Source organism: Petromyzon marinus, chromosome 65 (genome assembly GCF_048934315.1).
Source record: "Petromyzon marinus isolate PM22_M1 ecotype Great Lakes invasive population chromosome 65, UKy_Petmar_22M1.pri1.0, whole genome shotgun sequence".
In the NCBI taxonomy this organism is placed as follows: Eukaryota; Metazoa; Chordata; class Hyperoartia; order Petromyzontiformes; family Petromyzontidae; genus Petromyzon; species Petromyzon marinus.
Window position 1 is genome coordinate 1,249,900 of NC_133731.1, and position 6,902 is coordinate 1,256,801.

At 45.7% G+C, this 6,902-nt stretch overlaps 1 protein-coding gene across 2 annotated transcripts in view; it reads left to right on the forward strand.

Moving 5' to 3' along the window:
- LOC116956431 (uncharacterized) overlaps positions 1-1,053 on the forward strand; it is a 62,694-nt gene extending 61,641 nt beyond the window's left edge. For both annotated transcript variants that reach the window (XM_032978025.2, XM_032978024.2), the window contains one exon: positions 1-1,053. This exon is cut by the window's left edge and continues 525 nt beyond it. The gene's annotated coding sequence lies outside the window, so the exon portion shown is untranslated.
- The last annotated feature ends 5,849 nt before the right edge of the window (positions 1,054-6,902 follow it).

Below are 6,902 nucleotides of genomic sequence, written 5' to 3' on the forward strand. Positions count from 1 at the left end.
ACCACTAACCAGCGTCAACTCACCTGGCCCTCACCACCACTCACCAGCGTCAACTCACCTGACCCTCACCACCACTCACCAGCTGTAACTCACCTGGCACTCACCACCACTCACCAGCTGCTACTCACCTGGCACTCACCACCACTCACCAGCGTCAACTCACCTGGCCCTCACCACCACTCACCAGCGTCAACTCACCTGACCCTCACCAACACTCACCAGCTGCTACTCACCTGACCCTCACCACCACTCACCAGCGTCAACTCACCTGGCCCTCACCACCACTCACCAGCTGCCACTCACCTGACCCTCACCACCACTCACCAGCATCAACTCACCTGGCCCTCACCACCACTCACCAGCTGCTACTCACCTGTCCCTCACCACTCCTCACCAGCTGCTACTCACCTGTCCCTCACCACCACTCACCAGCTGCTACTCACCTGACCCTCACCACCACTCACCAGCGTCAACTCACCTGACCCTCACCACTCCTCACCAGCTGCCACTCACCTGGCACTCACCACCACTCACCAGCTGCTACTCACCTGACCCTCACCACCACTCACCAATTTCCGTAGTACGGTTGTTGATAGACGTAAGCCCAAACTACATGAACGCCAATCCGGCTTATCCACAATAACAACAACATCATCAATCAATAATCATCTCGGTTAGAAATATATATCTCTCTCTCTATATACAATCTGTAGCGACATTCACGCTAATTGCAGTTCAATGCACACAAATGATGGCGCTGCACAATACATTATATTGAGTAATCGCATTGAGTGGTGGGCGCGCGAAATCCCATTCTTGGCGGACGATGATTTGTGGCATCAAAGTGCCGCAAATGATAGCGTGAGAAAATGTAAAAAAAAAACCCGTCTAACAAGCAAATCAATAAGTGGTATAAACAGCAGAAGGTGGATATCAAAACTTGAGGAGTTCAATTTCAAGAGTCTCAGCTGTTAAGTCTTTTGCAATGCTTGGAGTGTCACGTGGTGTATCTTGCTGATTCAAATAAATATAATGACCTTGGCAATGACGAAAGTCCGTGACTCTGATTTATTTTGTAACAACAACAACATGAACAACAACAAAAACCGCAACTCATATTGGAAATAAGTCTCCAACTACAGCTGCCACTGGGGGTGCCCCTAGGCTATAGACACAGCACCAATCATAGCCCTACCTCCGCCTACCAGCAGACAACAGGGTGTCTCCTGCCACACAAGGACAGCTGCCACTGGGGGTGCCCCCTAGGCTATAGACACAGCACCAATCATAGCCCTACCTCCGCCTACTAGCAGACAACAGGGTGTCTCCTGCCACACAGGGACAGCTGCCACTGGGGGTGCCCCTAGGCTATAGACACAGCACCAATCATAGCCCTACCTCCGCCTACCAGCAGACAACAGGGTGTCTCCTGCCACACAAGGACAGCTGCCACTGGGGGTGCCCCCTAGGCTATATACACAGCACCAATCATAGCCCTACCTCCGCCTACCAGCAGACAACAGGGTGTCTCCTGCCACACAGGGACAGCTGCCACTGGGGGTGCCCCTAGGCTATAGACACAGCACCAATCATAGCCCTACCTCCGCCTACTAACAGACAACAGGGTGTCTCCTGCCACACAGGGACAGCTGCCACTGGGGGTGCCCCTAGGCTATAGACACAGCACCAATCATAGCCCTACCTCCGCCTACCAGCAGACAACAGGGTGTCTCCTTCCACACAGGGACAGCTGCCGCTGGGGGTGCCCCTAGGCTATAGACACAGCACCAATCATAGCCCTACCTCCGCCTACTACCAGACAACAGGGTGTCTCCTGCCACACAAGGACAGCTGCCACTGAGGGTGCCCTTTCACACGTTAGTGATGTGATGTGACGGTGATGATGATGATGCAAGACGCGCTTGGGGCGTACATGACGCTCTATCTACACACGCGCGCGCACGCAAGGGGCCGCCCATAAATGACGTCACGCACTTGGGGGGGGGGGGAGTTTGAGAAATGTGACGTCACATCAAAATGCGCAACTTCAAATAAATATAGAATTATATTCTTGGTTCTTTCGGTAAAGTCACCACCACGTAGAAGGGAAACAATAAAATAATAGGAAAAATATAAAACAATAAAATTCTCACGACGTTTCGACTGCAACACAAGCAATCATCATCAGGTGTGAAAACCACAAGACGAATTTTTATTTTTATTATTTTATTGTTTCCCTTCTACGTGGTGGTGACTTTACCGAAAGAACCAAGAATATGAATCCCTGCAGTCACGAAAGCTTTAAATTAAAATATAGAATTGTTATAACAACACTAATTGTTATAACAACACTAATTGTTATAACAACATTAATTGTTATAACAACACTAATTATTATAACAACATTAATTATAACAACACTAATTATTATAACAACACTAACTATTATAACAACACTAATTGTTATAACAACACTAATTATAACAACACTAATTATTATAACAACACTAATTATTATAACAACACTAATTATTATAATACTAATCGTTATAACAACACTAATTGTTATAACAACACTAATCGTTATAACAACACTAATCGTTATAACAACACTAATTATTATAACAACACTAATTGTTATAACAACACTAATTGTTATAACAACACTAATTGGTATAACAACACTAATTATTATAACAACACGAATTGTTATAATAACACTAATTATTATAACAACACTAATTGTTATAACAACACTAATTGGTTTAACAACACTAATTGTTATAACAACACTAATTATTATAACAACACTAATTATTATAACAACACTAATTGTTATAATAACACTAATTAGTATAACAACACTTATTGTTATAACAACACTAATTATTTTAACAACACTAATTGTTAGAACAACATTAATTGTTATAACACCAATTATTATAACATTAATTGTTATAACAACACTAATTGTTATAACAACACTAATTATTATAACAACACTGATTGTTATAACAACACTAATTGTTATAACAACAAGAATTATTATAACAACACTAATTGTTATAACAACACTAATTATTATAACAACACTAATTGTTATAACAACACTAATTGTTATAACAACACTAATTGTTATAACAACACTAATTATTATAACAACACTAATTATTATAACAACACTAATTATTATAACAACACTAATTGTTATAACAACACCAATTGTTATAACAACACTAATTGTTATAACAACACTAATTGTTATAACAACACTAATTATTATAACAACACTAATTATTATAACAACACTAATTGTTATAATAACACTAATTAGTATAACAACACTTATTGTTATAACAACACTAATTATTATAACAACACTAACAACACTAATTATTGTAACAACACTAATTATTATAACACTAATTATTATAACAACACTAATTGTTATAACAACACTCGTACAACATCAGAGTGCAGCGCCACATTAAATACGCAACTACTACAATGACAACAATAGTTTAATAGTTTACAGCGAACTGAAATAAAGTTTAATTTTCAAAATGTAAATATGGTTTTGGGGGCGGGCGGGGGGGGCAGAGCTTTGTGACGTCATAATTGAGGGGGGGGGTGGTCTGACTTTACGTGACGCCGTGTGACGAGGAGGGGGGGGGGGCTGGGTCAAAATCGCGTGACGTCATTTATGGACGGACCCCCCCCAAGCACGTCCTGGGCCACCCTAAGCTCTCCCCCGCGTCGCCTCGAGCAGAACGTTTGGGGGTGTTCGCAGGTCCTACAAAGGCCGGCACGCGTGGCACACGAGGGGGTGGGTGGCCAGCACCACGCCCGGCCGCCTTTGTCACCCCGCCAGCGATGTTTTTACACGCAGCACCATGTAACTCATTTGAGGCTGAGTCGACCTAGGGGGGAGGCCCAGTAACCGGTTCAGAGACGCGTCACCGGCGGTGTCGGCCGTGAGCGGGAATCGAACCAGGGTGGGCAGGTTCGCAGCGCGCCACGGCGGTTGTGCCAGGCTAGGTGCACTTTGAGGACACGTGAAGTGTCGAAGGAGGTCACAGGCCAGACCCAGCAGGTGGCACGGGTTGACTGCTGTGCCAGGATAGGTGCACGAGGAGGTGGTCACGGGACGGACCCATATTCTCACACAGAGACCCACAGACTCACACAGAGACCCATAGACTCACATAGAGACCCACAGACTCACACAGAGACCCAAAGACTCACACAGAGACCCATAGACTCACACAGAGACCCAGAGACTCGCACGGAAACCCACAGACTCACACAGAGACCCACAGACTCACACAGAGATTCATAGACTCACATAGAGACCCACAGACTCACACAGAGACCCACAGACTCACACAGAGACACATAGACTCACACAGAGACCGACAGACTCACACAGAGGCCCACAGACTCACACAGAGACCCATAGACTCACACAGAGACCCACAGACTCACACAGAGACCCACAGATTCACACACAGACCCACAGAATCACACAGAAACCAACAGACTTACACAGAGACCCATAGACTCACACAAAGACCCATAGACTCACACAGACCCATAGACTTACACAGAGACCCATAGACTCACACAGAGACCCATAGACTCACACAAAGACCCATAGACTCACATAGAGACCCAAAGACTCACACAGAGACCCACAGGCTCACACAGAGACCCACAGACTCACACAGAGACCCACAGATTCACACAGAGACCCACAGAATCACACAGAGACCTACAGACTTACACAGAGACCCATAGACTCACACAAAGACCCATAGACTCAAACAGACCCATAGACTTACACAGAGACCCATAGACTCACACAGAGACCCACAGACTCACACAGAGACCCATAGATTCACACAGAGACCCAAAGACTCACACAGAGACCCATAGATTAACACAGAGACCCACAGGCTCACACAGAGACCCACAGACTCACACAGAGACCCACAGATTCACACAGAGACCCACAGAATCACACAGAGACCTACAGACTTACACAGAGACCCATAGACTCACACAAAGACCCATAGACTCAAACAGACCCATAGACTTACACAGAGACCCATAGACTCACACAGAGACCCACAGACTCACACAGAGACCCATAGATTCACACAGAGACCCACAGACTCACACAGAGACCCATAGATTCACACAGAGACCCACAGGCTCACACAGAGACCCACAGACTGACACAGAGACCCACAGACTCACACAGAGACCTATAAACTCACACAGAGACCCACAGACTCACACAGAGACCCACAGACTCACAAAGAAATGTGACGTCACATCAAAATGCGCAACTTTAACTAAATATAGACATCACCTTCTACTTAATAAAATAGACATTGTTAATAAATGTTTTCTCCTACAACATCAGAGTGCAGCAGCGCCACATTAAATACGCACCACAACGTCAACAATAGTTTAAAGCGATTTCAAGCATGGTTTATATATAGTTTTTTGGGGGGGTGGGGGGGCAGAGCTTTGTGACGTCATATTTAAGGGGGGGGGGGTCTGACTTTTTGTGACGATTGGGGAGGGGTCAAAAAATCATCCACAATCGCGTGACGTCATTTATGAACGGCCTCAAAAAGAGGTGCGCAGCTGCGAGATGACTCCTGGCGCCTGTTGAGATATCAAGATCGAGATTGAGCAGTCTGAGTGTAGCTGTGAGTGTAGCTGTGAGTGTAGCTGTGAGTGTAGCTGTTGAGTGTAGCTGTGAGTGTAGCTGTGAGTGTAGCTGTTGAGTGTAGCTGTGAGTGTAGCTGTTGAGTGTAGCTGTGAGGGTAGCTGATGAGTGTAGCTGTGAGTGTAGCTGATGAGTGTAGCTGTGAGTGTAGCTGTGAGTGTAGCTGATGAGTGTAGCTGATGAGTGTAGCTGTGAGTGTAGCTGTGAGTGCAGCTGATTAGTGTAGCTGTGAGTGAGTGTAGCTGCAAGTGTAGCTGTGAGTGTAGCTGGTGAGTGTAGCTGATGAGTGTAGCTGTGAGTGTAGCTGATGAGTGTAGCTGTGAGTGTAGCTGTGAGTGTATCTGATGAGTGTAGCTGTGAGTGCAGCTGTGAGTGTAGCTGTGAGTGAGTGTAGCTGATGAGTGTAGCTGTGAGTGTTGCTGTTGAGTGTAGCTGATGAGTGTAGCTGATGAGTGTAGCTGATGAGTGTAGCTGATGAGTTTAGCTGACTAGTGTAGCTGTGTGTGCAGCTGTGAGTGTAGCTGATGAGTGTAGCTGATGAGTGTAGCTGTGAGTGTAGCTGTGAGTGAAGCTGATTAGTGTAGCTGTGAGTGAGTGTAGCTGTGAGTGTTGCTGTGAGTGTAGCTGATGAGTGTAGCTGATGAGTGTAGCTGTGAGTATAGCTGTGAGTGCAGCTGTGATTGAGTGTAGCTGTGAGTGTATCATATGAGTGTAGCTGTGAGTGCAGCTGTGAGTGTAGCTGTGAGTGAGTGTAGCTGATGAGTGTAGCTGATGAGTGTAGCTGTGAGTGTACCTGTGAGTGTAGCTGGTGAGTGTACCTGTGAGTGTAGCTGTTGTGTGTAGCTGTGAGTGTAGCTGGTGAGTGTAACTGTGAGTGTCCCACTGAAGTGGATGGCTGTGAGTGTAGCTGTGAGTGTAGCTGTGAGTGTAGCTGTGAGTGTAGCTGATGAGTGTAGCTGATGAGTGTAGCTGTAAGTGTAGCTGTGAGTGCAGCTGTGAGTGTAGCTGTGAGTGTAGCTGTTGAGTGTAGCTGTGAGTGTAGCTGATGAGTGTAGCTGTGAGTGTAGCTGTGAGTGTAGCTGTGAGTGTAGCTGATGAGTGTAGCTGATGAGTGTAGCTGTGAGTGCAGCTGATTAGTGTAGCTGTGAGTGAGTGTAGCTGC